Raw genomic sequence first — 17924 nt, 5'->3', positions numbered from 1 at the left:
AAACCCCTTGGTTCTAGAACGATGTGCCAGCAAATCACACACATTCTGTTTCAAGTTTGTTTCAAGATAAAGTTTTCATGTGAGATCCTACTTTCCTCTCATTAGTGGACTGGGTTTTACAGTGTCATATTCACTTACAATTTCATCATGAAATGTGCTTAAGTCTATAGGTGACAGCTCTGTTAGAGAGCTGAGTAATGCTACAAATGGAAGCATGTGGACCTAGCAACCTTTTCTGCCTCTGATACTGAACTGACAATAATTATGCATGGTTCATTCAACAAGATTTGTATTCATTCTGTCATAGTTTTCCTTTTCAAATCCTTATTTTGACACTATAATCATTTCAACTCCAGACAAACTCAGAGTTGTAGAAAAACAAATAGCCAGCTTACTTACACTTCATAGCATCTGAAGCATATTGCCACAGAACTGATGTAGCTGATCATTGTAAATCACTGTTTTTTGCAAGAGACTGGGTGGCTGATCACTGTTCAGCGGAGCTAGGAACAGAAAACATACAGGGCACAACAGCCACATAATGAAGAAATCTGCATATCCTGGCTCCATTATTGACAATTCTATCTGTAATTCTTTCTCTTTGCCCCTAATCCTCTTCATACTCCATCCCTCTCATGTTTCATAGATTTACATTTTCCAGTATCCCCTGGCTCTTTGTTCTTTCTTTTGTCTCTCTCTCTCTCTCTCTTTCCTTCTTCTCAGCTTCTCTGTATCTGTTGCTGCACCACCTGCCCAATACCAACTCACAGCAGGACACAGGCATCACATTGATCAGAGGGATGCCATGAACAGTTGTGTAATTCCTCCATTTTTCCTTCAGTTTTATTGTCAGGGTAAGGAGATGGCACTAAGACTATGCCTGTGAGTGAGAACCTTTTAATGAAAGTACTTGGTGTCTCACAGGATGTACAGAAAACACAAAGAATCCAATACACCTGACTCTGATGTGCAGTTGTGTGCAAATTTCCAACTGCTTTGTTGTTGATAATTAAAAAGAAAATGAACGAACAGCAGTTGCTTTCAGTGCACATCAAATCTACGACCACTCCTGATCCCTTTCACTATATAGCTTTGTGTTATAGCATCGAAGTCGCCACAGTTGCTTGACTGTTATGGAAGTCAATTTGTTTGAAAAATATGAGGCTGTGTCTCACAGAAAGCTAGAGCAATTGACTGTGTTCGTGTTTTCAATTGTAGACAGACATGTAAACAGCTTTTTTAGACTGAATGACTCATTCTTGTGTTGTTTGAAATTTCTCTTGTAGCCCACTATTGTGGCAAAAGAATCTCAATATGAGTAAATGTGCTAACATTTGGAAAGGCAGATGTCTGGAAGGCGGAGAACAATATCAACATGTGCCTAACTAAAATATTCCACTATGTATTCTTTTAGCTCTCTGGTGTGTGGTGCAGAATTTTATTTTTCGGGGATCGACCTCATATGTTACAATTTGGATAAACAGCGAAGGTAAGCAAACTGAAGAGCACGAGTTTACAATGACTGTATGGTTCTTAATGTTAAAGCTTTGATATAAACATCAACAGTGGCATTTTAGAGATATTATCTTTTCTTAATTAATGGCCCCGACTGCAAGAATAAATGGAAAGAACTTCCTATACATTGTTGGCTTAACATATGATACACATCATAAATGGTGGCAATACTCATGTCTTTCCTGACACATTTCAAAACTGACCAAAAAGTGTTTTCTGGTCAAAGTTTCTTTGTTATTGGTCGGCAAGTCAACTTCATGTGTAGTTCAAAGAATCAAGTAAATTTAAGCACTAAGTGTAAATGATAAAACATGGCCACTCTGTTGTGTGTGTCTTTTAAATATTCTGTTGTTGTAAAAAGATTGTGGATTAATTCTTCTTCACCGAGCTCAACAGGTTATTAATTGTATTTTGATTATGCATAATTTCCATTTGTTTAATAACATTGTAGCATGCAGCAAGATTAACACATTACAAATGGAAATGAGATACAGTCTATGCATCTGCTCAGTATGTCCATCAGTCACATAATTGTTTTCAGATACAGCTTTTAAAATATTTAATTTCAAGGACAAACTGGCAGTAGTCATAATTATTTACCAATGCTGACCAATTGTTGTGTGCCTATATGTTTTTAATTTTCAGTAATTAACTACCAAATAAAACTATACACCAAAGAAATGTATGTACTGTAAAACAAATATATATATATATATTTTTATCTCTTGTTCAAAATTGGAAACAACATACACACAAAACATCATATGGGAGGCACAGAATTTTAGGTCAGATTTTGTGTTTGGCACCTTCCCTTGGAAATATCTTACAGGAAATTTACAAGTCACACAAACACACCTGTTTCCAACACTTGACTATTACAAGCATATAGTCTGCCACAGCTCCAGGACATGAAGCATAACCTTAAATAAAGTACATTTCAAATAAGACTGTAAACCTATATACCTCTCCTTGTGGTGTTCTTAGATGACAATAAAATATACCACACTTAATGTGATTTATGTCTTTGGCAGTGCTCTCAAGTATAAAGTAAATCATAACAGAATATACATAGGGAAACTTATACTGCCACTCAAAGGATATTGTGACATGTACACACCTGAGAATAATAATAATAATTCTGTTTGTTTTAGGAAACAATGTGCCCAATAGATGGAAAATCTTACATTGAGCAATACAGGGCAATGTGTATCTAAGCAAATCTGGGGTCAGGGCCATCACTATGTTAACTCCATTGGGGGTGTCTCGTGTACTGACCGGGGACATTCCCTGATGTTTCCCTTAGAAAACTTAAGGGAAGTGGTTTTGCACTGCTGTTTATTAAAGGAGGTTGAAGTTAACCAGTCGTCCATATCTTTGAAGCATTTTCTCTTTTTAGTAGCCTGCTCCCATTTTGTTGGAATTATTGTTTAATTTGGCATTTCATTTACAAATTAATACTTCTAAATGTAGATTGGCTAAATAATATCCTGTGTGTAATACCTTTACATTTACTTCATCAAAATGAATGGTTTTGCGAAGCATTTGAAATATCCTTCTTTCAGAGCAGTCCTTGAATCTGCCACTTTCCTTAGTTGTATATTGGTTCGGAGAGTAATAGACATCCTGGATGGGTGGGACTGAACGAGGGAAACTCGTTAGAAATTAACCCAGTTGTTAATTGGGTCAAACGCCAGAAGCCTTGCATTGTTTTGTGACCCCGTAAAACCCGAAAACGGCTCTTGTTTGGAGTTATTTTCTGTCTTAACGTAGTGTAATTGTTGTACATCTTCATGGACTGTTGCTAGCTAGTTAGCTGTCACTTTTCCTGGCTGGGATTAGAAGCGATTGACTGTATGTGGTAAATCCATTTTGCGCCAAGTTTCTGAGTGAGTATGGACACTATGTGTTATCTGCATCGTATGGATATTTCTAATCATAAATGAAAGAGATGCTTATTAGTGCTTTTCTGGATGGTGTGCTTCGGTTGAGGTGCTGCTCCAGACTTGGCGCTGCAATGCCAGAGGAGCCTGTTTGCTACACAAGCACACACTGACTGAGCCAGAGGACATGTTTCTCAACCTCACTGATTTGACACTGCTGGGCAGAGGGTTTGCAAAACTGTTCGCTTACAACTTTCTGAGATTCCAAGAAATGGTGAGTACTGACAAAACACTTTTTTTTTATGAGGATTTAGAGAAGCTCCGACAAGCCTGACAAATATATTTTATTCACAGCAGAGGAATATAAAGATTTAGGACTAAGTATTTCATGCAGTAATTATTATGGTTGACATCAGTTAGTTTGGTTGTATTTTGATATGTATGGTAAAAATGGGGATAGAGTTGTTGGTAAATTAATGTAGGGGAGTTGTGAGTTCACATTAACATTATAGCCACAAAATAAGAAAACGAGGCCTCTAGAGTTATATGCACTATTTCATGTTGTAGAGGCATCCAGATTTTAGGAAGTAGAGGCTTCCCCAATTCACCTCCCGTGTAAAATATATTTTCAGTAAATGTTGTGAGGTGTGCCACAACATACTGTAAAATGAAAATTGAGTTGGTGAATTGCATCTCATATTGGCTTGTTCCCGTAAGGTTTTGAGTGCAAGTGAGTTCTGTTCATTCTGCAAAGCAGTAATGGGTTCATTTATTTTCCCCTGAGGCCGGAGAGAAGAAAACACCAACTGCAAACTATGGGTATTAGAATTGGTGAGAACCGCAATCGTACAGTGCGTGGTTTTCCTCCATTGGCCACAAGGGACAGCACTAGTACAGTGGATAATATAATGTTATTTGAGCATGTCAATGGCAGACCGTACAGTAAGTATTAGAGCTCGCCTGACCATTTTAAAGTTTGTGCAGGACAGTGTAGCAACATGCATAAATATATACAGTAAATGGTTAAACTTTTGTCAATATTGACATGCTACACATTGTTAGCTCAGATAGATTCTCCACATTTCAACTGTTCATTTGATTTTACCAAAACCATGACTGCAAAAGTGTAATTAATTCACATTTGCCAGCGTCGTAAATAGCAAGACGGTGAAACAGTGGTGGCTCCCTACCTTTAATGCACTGTCTGTCTATTCCTCAATTACTTATATTCCTTTAGTTTTTAAGGGTCCGGTGATATTGTCTTGTGAAGACCATTGTAGACTGTCGGGCAACTAATTCTTCTTCTTCTTCTTTCAACATGAAAACTAGTTTTTCAAGTTCTGACTGGTCAGCATTTGAGTATCCTTGTTTTTGTCTTATCACTTGGTCACCCCTGGATAAAAAATGGTAAAAACCTGTGATAGTTCTGGCCTTGAGCCTTGAGGAAAGCCTAGGGCAATGATTTTTGGTCCCATCCATTGTAAATAAAAATGTTTCTCTAACAAACACATGTGGCTATGGGGGCTTTAGACCTTCTGTTCTGGTGATGAAGTCCTAACCAATGAGTGAGCCACCTAACATTTTGCCTGGATAGGCAAAAAATAAATAAATAAATAAATGAATAAATAAATAAAATATATATATTTGATTGGGTAACTGTATTTTCATGGTTTTAGGAGAGTAACCTTTTCATTTCTAAAGTAAACTTAATTGAAAATTAGACTAAAATTTTAATTATAACAGAATATATTATATATTTGAACTAAAAGAGAATAATTATTAAATTACAGAGATTAAATATAACATTTAAAATGCTGACAGAAGGCCTTGAGGGTTCCCCACTGGTGCATATAACAGAGAAACACTGAATGATGATTTCATCCAACAGCGGTCCTGAAATAGATTTATCCCTATAGTAAGTCGTGTGATCTGTGCCTTAATCCTTTGGTCTCCATACAGGGATTCCTTTGTATGGAGGCACTGATAAAAAAGTGTTCCATATGTAGTTAAAATCAGTATAAACAAAATATGACTTGAATAAGAGCCTGTACACTAACCTCGGTCTTTTTTTAAACAGCAGATCACTAACATTCTGCATAGTACTGAGCATAGTCAGAACTTCTATATTCTGTTTGCAATCCTAGTACCTGCCCTATCAAAGAACTCAATTTACATTCACACAGGTAATTTGCTCTCCATATTTATTTGCTATCCACTTTATTTATGATTTGTTGTACCAACTGAATGGACTTTTCTTCTGGCCTAAAAGGTAACAGTATTTACTCAGCTGTGCTTTGGAATTAACATCCAGGCGCATACACCAGATTGTGTGCCCAGACCTTTCTAACGGGCCATGCCTGCAGTGGTGTATTTGAAAGCACAGGCATGGAGCAGCATCATCTGCTGGGAAAAGCCAGATCAAATAACAGATTCAGATTTGCCAAAGTCATTAATTTCATATGCTGGCAGTGGAAGTCCTTGTGGCTACTGAATGAGAAATGTTTTCAATCAAAGATTTAAATTCTCATTCAGTCATCACAACTGCCATTTGGGAACCAGACTTCAGTATTCTCAAACCAGAACAGTGTGTTTTGGATTTTGGTGTTCGACAAAGAAAGAACAGAAAATAAATACCCTTTAGCAATACGAAATTTTTCACGTGCTTGTGGTTGGCAGAAAAATGTGTTTCTTATGCTTTCTTATCTCTGTCTTAAATAAAATAACACATAATGCATTTATTCCCATTGATTGCGATGAAACAAAAGTGAAGTGAGTTTTATCAATGTGTACATGGCCACTGTTCAGTCCTGGCACCTAGCTAATTTGGTGATGTCATTCATAAAACAATATAACAGTCACACAAGTTTTGAAAGAAATATTGCAGACTATGGACTAGGCGGTAGGATTTTGGTGAATTTGGAGAGATTCATCGGGATAAATCTTGGTGGAGAGGGTTTTGCATTTTCATAACTGTACAGAGTTGTGTACTTTTGTGTAGTACTTATGTTTTTGTGGACTTGTGCTGACATTTTTATGGAGCAAATTCTAAATGTTTAAAAGTAAAAAACAGTGACTGGAAAAACCACTGTATTCCCATTAGTTATTGTGTAAGCTTCCTTTAACCTCCATATTAGATTGCTCATGAATTTCATCATTTATTACTTATGACGTATAGAAATCTCCAGCCAGACTTTTGTTCTTTTGTTCACAGACAGCTGAGGGTGTTTGCATCTGGTTTTCCATTAGGGATAGGAATCGAGAGCTAGATCCAGTTGAGAACCCATTCCAACTTGTCTGAACCATTGGAATTGTGTGACTCCAAGCTTATCAATTCCTTTTATCGATGCAAGTGTTGTGTGGGAGTCTGTTCCCCCATCAGAAAGCATTTCCCCTAACCTTAATGTGTAACCTTACCCTAACCATAACCGCAGAGGGGCGTGCTACAGGAAACACAGTTGTAGTGGGAGGGAAACACTATTTGATGGGAGAACAGACTTTGACACAACACTGACATGTTTTTCTGAGCCGGTTGTGTAGGGCTCTGCAAATTATGCAAGGACCCTGGCTTCCCCCTGTGTTAAAGTGGGTGTCAATATTTGCAACTTTGATGAGAGGATGGAGTGTAACTATCCAATCAAAATCCTATCCTGTCAAAAAGAGAAATCTCTCCTCTTTCTTGTTGGCAAATAACAGTAAGTTAACGTCAATCACTAGCTTGCAGTACATTTCTCTCTAGTCTGTCTGTCTCTCTAACCGAGTTGGGCAGTGCATCTCTTCGTCCATCTGTGCCTTGCTTACCAGCCACTTACAAGGCTGTCCTGTGAATTTGTGCCTGGCAAAAGTTAGGGTGAAATACAACTATTTATTACTTTTGACAAATGCCAATGGACAACCGTGTTTATGAACTGCAGCTCAGAAAGGATAACTGTATTACATGTGTACATGCTTCAATATGTGCTTGTGTCAAATTAAACTGTGTTGTCTCCTCTAAAACAAGACAATCTAGTCTTATCTAGTCTCTCAGTCAAGACAAATTATAACTAATTATAATTATAATAATATAAGATGGATTGTTATTGGTCATTGATTAAATATTAAATATAAATGTTCATTAGCTGGGCATACTGGGCAGTATGGGTACACATCTCTCAGTAAGTAATAACCATCATGTAATCAGCCAAGCCATAGTATAAATTATATTTTATATATGAACATTACTGAAAGCTAATCTGGGTGAACCCTTTCCATGGGCCTGATGCAGCTTTACATTGGATAGCCAAAGCTAAGTCAGTTGTGGCAAAAACCTGTGGCCTATTTTTTTTTCACACAGAAAATTGATCAGGAATCATTAAGTGAATTGATAATGGCATCGGTATGAAGAAAATCTTATCAATTCCCATTCCTAGTGTTCATTTGGTCTCTAATCCAGGGTCCTTGTCTTTTCACCAATGTAGTGTTCTTCTCAGCTGTTGCATGTAATACCGTGCACTACTCCAGTTTTCCTCTTTAGATGGGTTTTGTCACTCTGGTGTATCAGAGATCTAAGGGTTTTCAGTGTTTTGTAGTGCCGTCCTGTGACTTCAAGTCTGTTGTTATGCTCCAACAGCCCAGTTCCATAAGGGAGTCCCGCTGGGATGGTGTGGCCTCAATGGTCGCAATTGAGTTAGTGTTTGACCCTGTCTTTAGTCTGTATCTCATTATCCACTCCTTGTAATCATTGGCCTGGAGTTCATTTCAGTTCCCTCTCTATCCTTTCCCTTTTTGTGTGCTGTATCTACTCAGTTGTAAATAGTAAAAGTTCCAAGTTCCAAGTAGTTGTTTGGACATTTTGGTCAAACATTCATATGATACATTTTGCCATCTTAATAACTCAATTTAAGTACAAAATGAAACGATAGAGCTTCACCATGGAAGCAGGAAACCAAGTGAAACCCATTATCGGTCTGGTTAAACTGAGCTTTGATCTGGCTGTACCTTTTTAAATGAGTATAGTCAACAGTGATCACAGGATATGACTTGGGCACTTGGTTAAGTTTGATAGAAGTGATTAGAGTTTGGTTTGATTTGAGAGTTTGGTTGTACAACCCGGTTTCCCAAAAAGTTGGGACACTGTGTAAAATGTAAATAAAAACAGAATGTGATGATTTGCAAATCATGTAAACACATATTATAAACATTTTGGAGCTGAGGAAACTTGGAACTTTTTTGGAGATGGGGTTGTACATGAGTAAAAAGGATGTTTTTTTCGGTAAGAGTAGTGTGCTCCGTAATAGCAGGATTTACATGGTCGAGCCCACAGAGTAGCTATGCTTGTGCTCATGCAGCACCAAGTGCTCAGTCTGAAGGGGGTTTTTCAGCCTGTGTGGATGGCCAGCAATTACCAGCCAGTGAATCATTGCTTTGGTCGCAGTAGTTTTATTGCCTAGGTCTGCTTGGTATCTGTTGTTCAGTAGCCTGTTAGTAATGGAGTGTCATTGTGAATATACAGTATATTTTTGTAAAGGTTGGTATTTATTTGGTTTTTGCACTGCAACAGGAAAGCAGAACAACAAAAGTAAAATGCATGAACTTCAGTTCTACCAATAACTGGTATTGAAAAAGGACACACTGTGTGTATTACATAAGTTATGTATCTCTTTTCTCCTCCACTTTTAGGCTAATTTATGTGGCTTGCAATTCCATTCATAGAATCGAAGGATTAATTAGCAGAAAAAAGTTGATAGCTCTCCATGTTTTCTTCTCTGTCAAAGAACGCCATCTGTACTGCCTTCCTGATTAATGAGCAGGTGGAGTAGGAAGCATTTTCATCATGGTGTGCACTGAGGCAAACAAAAAGTGAATTTACTATTCCCAGAATACCATAACAATACCAAGTGAATATTCTTATGTAGTCAATACAAATGTGATCTTAATCTAAGCCATGTTTATATAAATATGATACAAAATAGTATATTTGGTAGATAAAATATTCTTCTCAGCACTTTTATCATCATAATATTAATAATAATTGTTATCATTACTCATATGCAATCCTCAAGTAAAAATATTTGAATGTATAATTAAAATCTGCAAATTCCCCCGAAGAGAATAAATGTACATTTTTCCTCTACAGTGTGGAGCGCTGATTTGTGGCCATCTCTGTCCCAGTGTTAGGGAAATAGACAGAGAGAAAGAGCCAAGATTGTGATTGTTTGTGATGTCCTGTAGAGATAAAACCTGGGGCTGCTCCTCTGATGATGAATCAGATTGAATTTGTGAAATCAGACGCTTTTCTCATTTTACATAAAATAGCCATTTTGTTGAGTTGATTATAATTTGGATTACATTTAATTTTCAATTTTTAGAACATTTTTAGTAGATTATTATGATTTATCATGCCAGGGGCAGATACATACATACAGGAATAATTGTTGGCAAAAAGCAAACAATTATGCATGACTGTATTATTGTCAACCTGACTGTAAATTGCAAGCTTACAAGCACTTGCAATACAGGATATAGAGTTAATGATACCCTTTAAAGGGTGCTGTTGCAGACATTTGGTTTTGGTTATAATTTGTGCACATGAAATACTTCAAGAATTGTAATATATGATATCCAAAACCAAACATCTGCAACAGCACCTTTTAAAGTGTAACATTAACTCTAAATCCACTTTCTTAATCAATAAATTATGTGGACAGTCACTCAAATAATCCTGGTCCCAGTCTGTAGCCTTCATTACAACATTCATTTAAAAAATATTTGGGACCAATGTGCTCATCACAGGTTTAGGTTACTAATACAACTGGGAAATGATCAAGGATTTGGTTAGCTTTAATTCCCATGAGCAGATCTATGGTACATACTCCCCCGCCCCCCCAACCTTATAACAGGACTTAAGAGACATCTCTTTAACAAGGAAGTAGAAGGTGAGCAATGGCATCACAAATAGGATTAATAATGAAGCAGAGCAGATGTGAGCTGTACTGTTGACATTCATCTGTAACAGCAGTGTATCAGCCATTGGAATAGGAATTATAATCAGAAGCCGCAGTAGCAACTACTATTTTACAGGCTGTGAACCTTTGATCACCCACAATTACAATATCCTCTGATGACATCACTGGTGAGGCTTTGTTTTTGCTTTGCAAGTGAGTCATTCATTTAGAAAACCCAAGATTTTGAAGGTCAAATGAATGACTTTTGTCTTTTGAATATAACCATTAAAATGAACAGAATCTCTACTGCACAGCTGGAAATGGAATATAGGATCTTTAAATTAAACAGCATTGCACTCCATTAATATTATATACAAATAAAGCCCTCCTAATTGATACAGCACAGGTGTTTGTTAGTCAGGAAGGCTTCATGCAGTAAGTTAGGGGCTTGGTTTTTAATTACCTTAGGGATTTGCTAATTTACATTCTCCCTCTAAAAGTCTCTTGTTGATACTAGGAAGTGTGTGTGTGTGTGTGTGTGTGTGTGTGTGTGTGTGTGTGTGTGCGTGCGTGCGTGCGTGCGTGCGTGCGTGCGTGCGTGCGTGCGTGTGTGCGTGTGTATACCTAAGTGTACTGTATATGTTGCAAAGTGGTTTGATAAGGGTATGGGTAAAAAATCAATAGAGTTTTAATGGGAAACAGGATATCCTCAGGTAAAATTCAGGCCAAAATATAGTATGAAATTCGATCTGTGGATTATTCTTTGTGCACTGGATGGAGGACGGAGAAAAATGTAAGGTAAGGCACTCAATCTTGGCCCTCGTGTTCTTGAAGGTCAGAAAGCTTGTTATAGTGGACAAACATTAGACAGTCAGTGGTGCTGCATTCTCATTAATCTCTTCTTCTCATCTAAAGGGTCTGTACACTGACATATATCTAACAATCCACATCTTCTCTAACTTCACAAGGTGATAAGTCTAAAAACCATGGCTACTCATCCTTTACTTCATAACCATGTGCTTCAGAAATTAGGCCTCCTCCCACCGGCTGAAAAAAGACCCACCCTCATCTTTCCTCAAGTTTTGTGTTGGTATAGTTTCATTATTAAATGTGAGAGCAAGGGCCAAGATTCTCAGTTGGGAATGAGGTTTAGGAGAGAAGCTACAATTATAGTCTGTATCTGTACCTTATAAAACCAACCCTATGTTCTTTAAAATACACTCATTTAATACTAATTTCCCTACAAAATACATTTGGTATGGTGGTAGTAGTAAATGTAAAGTGGGTCACATTCATAGGCTAACCCTCCTAATGTTACACACCAGAAATGTTCCACTTCCACTAAAGCATCAAAACAACATTGAATCTCTATTCACATACAAGCTGTTTTACATGCACTAGAAATGTTTTTGCCCATTGACTTCACAGTTACCACTCTGCATTTTAGTGTGTTTTCATAAATGTATTCTTAGCATGGATAGCATTCAGAACTGGACAATGTTGAGTTTTACTTTCTGTAAACCAGTAATTCCTCTGGGAAAGTTGCAATAGTTGTATTCAAACAGGATATTTAAAAAATGTTGATCTCATAGCTTTTATTTTCCTAGAGTGCTGAATTAACATGCAGTACCTCACACGTATCTTCTCATAGTCACATTTTAATTGCTCTCCATTAATTACACATTCTGAGTGAGCAGTGCATTTGCATAGTTTTCACATGCAAGTGTGACCTACTGTTATGTTGTGTGGGTGAAAAGGTTCCACTCACTGATATGATATGAATACAATATACAGTTGGAACCTCCTCCACCCGGCTACACCACTGTAGGTTTTACGCACGTTATTTCAAGCCTACAGCCTGCGTTATTTCATTGCCTGAGTGAGATGAGGCGCCCAACAATGTTGTCCCTGGATCCATCATTAAGAGGCAGGCCGTTGTCAGACAGAAAACTCTCCAAAGCGGGAAAATGTCAGCCGCGCCTCAGTGATGTTACAAAGTGGCACTGTTTTTCAATTGTTTGGCAGCCTTCTCCTCACACATGATGTGTGTCATTTCTTTGGATAATGGTAGACACAGTTGTTCGCCATTTGTGTGTGGCTTACTGGCTCCTGCTGTGTGGTGGCTACTACAATATGAAGCATCTTGTGCCTTGGCTACAGGTGTAACACAGATTGAATCGTGGGTTTGTAATGGTTAGTCATGTTTTTATGCCTTAGCACCACTGACAGCCACTTGGGGCATATTGTTTTCAGGTTGTCTGTCCATCCGTCCATCCCCTGCTCATGGTCACAATGTCTCGGTAATGCCTTGATGGAACAAATTTGGCACAAACATTCACTTGTTCTCAAGGATGAACAAAGTACATTTTGGTGGTCAAAGGTCAAGATCACAGTGACCTCACAAAACACTAGCCATTACTCAAGACTTGCATTACGCAGCATTTCTGACAAAATTTCACACAAATGGTTAATATTTCATGTGACTCCAGATTGACAGGGATGTAACCTGACACTAGTATGAAACTAGAGTGGCAGAGTCATACAACAGCAAGGTGGTAATTCTAGTCTGGAAAAAAAAACCAACAGGTTTGTCTTTCAGCACCGTGTATTTGGTTGTGAGATTCATTGCTCAGCACATCACTGCATACCACACACTGCGGACTGGGATCTTTCTTTGTCCCACTCCAGCTGAATCGAAATGTGTTGTTACTCGAGTCATATTTGAGCTGATTGCTTCTAGTAGATGCTGTGGAGATTTCCCTGGCAGTGCTGATGTAGCCACAAGCACTTGTGTTCGGTTCACTGCCTATGGGGCTGCTCAGAAATATTCTCCTCCTGTTCCGCAGTTCTCATCCTAATTGTCCTCTGTTTGGAGCCACAATTGGAGAGTTTTTAAACCATTCTGTTGTTCTCTTCTTATCATCTGACCCGTTTTTAGGGGCTGCACCTCCTTTTACAGCTTTTGTTTCCAAACCAACAGTATCTTACAGTATCTTCAGCTTTTTGAAATATGCATACATTCTTTAGCTATTGCTATTTATGCGCCCAAAACTTCCAAATTGAAAAGCATTGGCTTTCCAGGTGTTTCATTCCCACGATGCTGTTTGCCAGCTGTATTGGGATTCCTAAGCCAAAATGGCTGATGCTGGAGTGGCCTTTCTGTCTGGGAGGTTAGTATTTATTACCTCTGCCAAGGAAGTTATGTTTTCACCAGTGTCTGTTTCTTGGTTTGTTTGTTTATTTGTCAGCAGGATTGCACCAAAAGTTATCTGTTGAAAAAAGAACAAAAAGGAAGATGAACTATGAAAACTGATCATTCACTGTACCACAAATTCTTATTAAATCACGATCATAAATCATTGCGCAGAAGAAAAACTCAGAGACAGCTTTTGAGACGGAATATTGCTGTATTTTATTTCTAAAACACCCCTGATGTTGACTAACTGTTGACTTTCAGTTCTTTCTGGGAAAGCTCCTTGAGTGCAAACACCATCACTGGCTAGTTTTGAAATGTATCTCACTTTTCTTTTTTATATCCCTGGGGCGGTGGAGGCCACTCTGCTGTCCACAGCACATTCCCCTGAAAAATACCTCTGGGGATTCTTTTCTCAGTTGCAGTGGCATCACTCCTATCATCAGTCCCCTGGGTGCCACTGAGCTGTACCTGTCCTGGAAAGCAGGAAGCCACTGGAAATGCAATGTCATATCATTATTTTCAGCAGTGGCTCCCTAGTGAGAATATATGAGACAGATATATTAAGTCGGGTAAAAATAAATAAATAAATAAATAAACAAACAAGAAATTGTTTCAGCATGGCAATAGTTTAACCAATCACAAAATGGGTAATATGAAGCTTTACATAACTGAAAATGGTTCCATCATTTAGCATTGCAAATAACCACCACTGAAATGTGACGCATAGGTAAAAGCTGTCTCTAGAGGGCACTGAATACTTTCCAGTCCTCAGTCATTGAAGAATCTCACACACAGATAGATAGATAGATATACTTTACTGATCATGTTATGGAAATTGTCATGTTGGTATAATATTGAAAGCTTATGTTTGTCACATGATTTCTGTTTTTTCTATTATTTTTCACCCGTGTATTCCATGCGATGCTGAGTAATGACAAAACTCATTTATTACCTTTCATTTGTAGGGATTTTCTATTATATTTTGCACATACTACACAGACACACACACACACACACACACACACACACACACACACATACTACTACATATTAGTACTCATAATATAGTGTGGAATTCTGTTTTAAATTTTGCTTTTGTCTTTGAATAGCTTGACTTATTAATGAAGTCATTGTGTAAAGACAGTGCTGTCTTTGCTTGAATCAAACCAAAACAATATGCTGGGTCCCAAGAGGACTCTCCCAATAGTACCGATTCATTTCCTTCTACTCTTAATTCACTTATATCAAACACATCTTTAACTTTGTACAGATTTCTGTCACTCTTACTATTGCATACTTTATTCCTTCTAGTATTTATTATTAATGTCTCCGGAGCTTTCTTTCACAGGATGCTTAAATCTTAATTTAATATATATATGCTGTCTTATTTCTAGGTTTAAAGGAGAGGGGGGAATGTGTCACATTATTTAAGCAGAAAATGCCATTACCAGACTAATTCAAAATATTTCTTGTCAGTACTTTACTTTTGTACACTGACATGAGAATAAAATCCCCCATGACAACTACCAGAGGAAAATCCTAATATATGACTTCCATTCATGCGAGCGCACATAGTTATTTAAGAGCATTACAGGGTTTTGCATGACTTCCAGTATTAGTATTACCATTGTCTGTTTTTACCTTATTTTCTTGATTGGGTATACATTAAATGATAAAGGCCAACTCAGTTTGGTACAAAGTGAGGCAGCACATCTACACTACCATAATAGTTATATTTGTAATAAGCAAATAATGCACATGACTGGTAAATATAAGGGGTTCATAATGTATTCAAAAGTTTTGCGACATGATTTTGAGCTAAATATGTAGCTGTTTTTTGTTGTTATGTATTGTCATCTTCATATTTATATTTTAATACTACACTTGTCGTATACACTTGTTAATATTACACTTGTTGTATTGAAATATTGTCGCTGTTAAAATCTGTGCCATCGTTACCTTATTTTTGGTAACATATGGATATATGAATAGTAATAGTTGGTTTTCTGTATCTGTGTCAGTCACTGGTAGAAAAAATTCCAACTTTTATTTCCATGAAATATTAAAAAAATGCTAAAAATGGAAAGAAACAAGTTCAGTCATATTGAAGTACAGATAAACACAGAAGCACAGATGGCTTGTTACAGTTTGAGCAGATGGATGAGTTTTGTGTATCCTCAGCTGCTTCAAGAAAATGTGACGGTAGACAACAGCATACAAACTACATTTAAACCAGTGTTGCAGTGCTGAGGGTCAGTGATAACTTCACATGCCCACACAACATTAGTTATATTCATAGGATGCCATTTTGTGCCCGCAGTTCTCTTTGAGGAGTAACACAGCTTTTCCAATAGTTGAGCAGGTACAATTGAGGTTCAGGGTTGTTATTAAGTAAAAGCAGTGAAGTGGACAACATCTAATTCACTCAGTTGTCAGGGCAATAGAATAGAAATTAATTTGTTAAAGGTAGAAATACTGGACCACTTCTTTTTTTTAACACTAATAACTGTTATATTTTGGTGTACATGCCTCTGTACTTCAATTTCAGGATATTACTACCCGACTTATGTTGTCAAACTAATAAAGTCTCTTTTGACTTTTTTGAACCATTACTGTGGCTTAGTTACCTTACCTAGACTTTTTCTTACTGGAGTAATACAGTAGATGGGACATAAACATAAGAATATTGATAGGACAGATTATTGGGTCATATTTAGTTCTGTAGAAATGATTCTGGATCGTCCAACCCTATTAGACCCAATTTTTAGCAGTTAGCAAAAGCAAGCAAAATGTCCAGGTACCTATGTGTGAATGTGTAAAGAAAGGCGGTGGGAGTGTGTATGTGTGAGAGGGAGACATTATGTAAGCAAGCTGGATAAGCAATTTGCAATCAAGTTGATTCAAGGCCAACCTCACTTGCTATTGTGGTGATGTTCTTTCTAGACCCCCATCGTGCCAAATAATGTACATGTGGGAGAAATAAGTGATCCTGAGAAACACCCAAAACTTTTCCAGACATTAAGATTTATTCCTATAAATGGATAACTCTGTAGCCCCGATACTGATCTGGTGTAGTAACACATCCAAAACAAGGCCAAAACATCTTCAGTCATGTGGGATTAGCTGCCTGAGACTGGCTACAAGCCTGAATAACCAGTGCGACTAAAAAGAAAGAAAAAAAAAAAGAAAACTAACCAAGAAAACTGTCTGATAAATCACCTTATGATTTTCAGTCAGATATCCAGGTGTCACCTTCATCTCAACTAGCCAGTTACAGTTGTTTTCTCCTTCTATTTTCTTTCCTCTCAGAAATATTTTAATATTCATTATTTGAATTTTTTTCCCAATAATATTCGCAGACAGACATGAAGAAGGTCATTGAGAAGAGCACCTGTGGTGAGCTGTTTGACAAATATTCCAAAACGTGATATAACACAAGGTTGTCGGATACCTTTTAAGTGTCTGGACCACTGCTGAACTCCATCACTGTACTGTTGCTGAAACACAATATTAAGGTAGTGCATGTATTATGTTTGCAAAATATTGATTAAAAATACAATTATTCCTACAATGTCAACATCTTCCTACAGATAGCATCCTGTTTTTTAACTCTAGACAAATACTGAAAATAAACAGGCCAAGTAATTAAAAATGTTAAATTTAAAATACTGTCTTTTTTAATGTGCTCACATATTGCCTTTTGGTGTAAACACAAAGTTTGGCCCCTGCCATCAGATGATCTGCATGCAAAGTTTGCCTGATTTTTTTTTTTTTTTTTTTTTCTTGGAAGTGAACCAGGCCTGAATGAACTTCAAACCCTGGCCAAACATTCTACTTGGGTCTAGCCTGGGGAAAAACATATGACCGCTGGCTATCTAGTCACTGTGTTAAGGTGAGCCACAAATTGCTATGTCACAGCATTGCCTTAGCTATGCCCTTGCCCAGAGCAAAGATAGGTGAAGAACATCTCCAGTCACATGTGCTTCATCTAAGATGTTGCAGTGTGGCCAAAACTAGTGTATACAATTCCTGTGGCATTTTTTTTCATCCTATTAATGTGGCTGTATCTCCAGCAGTTTTCTTATAAAATAAACAACAACAAAAAAAAAAAAACAACAACAAAATAAAAAACAACTTGCTGTTACCGGTAGTGCGTGTATGTGTGTGTGTGTGTGTGTGTGTGTGTGTGTGTGTGTGTGTGTGTGTGTGTATACGCACAAACACACACACACACACACACACACACACACACACACACAAAACATCAGAGGTCATGGTTACATATTCTAAGGTAATGGAATAAAATACAATTAAGGCTCATTCAATTCCATATGGAGTGATTTTATAGTAATTCTTGATGGCAGTTTGCAGTATAATGATGCCAAAAAATTTCACTTCACATGTGGGTGTTTT

At 37.4% G+C, this 17924-nt stretch overlaps 1 long non-coding RNA gene across 2 annotated transcripts in view; it reads left to right on the top strand.

The window, feature by feature from the left end:
• The first annotated feature begins 2970 nt into the window (after positions 1 to 2970).
• LOC139627766 (uncharacterized) overlaps positions 2971 to 17924 on the top strand; it is a 55313-nt gene continuing 40359 nt past the window's right edge. The window contains exons 1-2 of one of the 2 annotated variants that reach the window (XR_011692625.1): positions 2971 to 3401; positions 3505 to 3669. This is a non-coding gene — a long non-coding RNA (uncharacterized lncRNA). Of the gene's footprint in view, positions 3402 to 3504; positions 17386 to 17924 lie in introns of those variants that run through there. The other variant, XR_011692624.1, reaches the window with a different exon arrangement.

Source organism: Trachinotus anak, unplaced genomic scaffold, assembly GCF_046630095.1.
Source record: "Trachinotus anak isolate AG129_WGS33_773 ecotype Australia unplaced genomic scaffold, CSIRO_AGI_Tana_v1 ptg000011l, whole genome shotgun sequence".
Lineage (NCBI taxonomy): Eukaryota > Metazoa > Chordata > Actinopteri > Carangiformes > Carangidae > Trachinotus > Trachinotus anak.
Note: the sequence above shows the minus strand (reverse complement) of the source record. Positions and strands in the feature narration are given on the sequence as shown.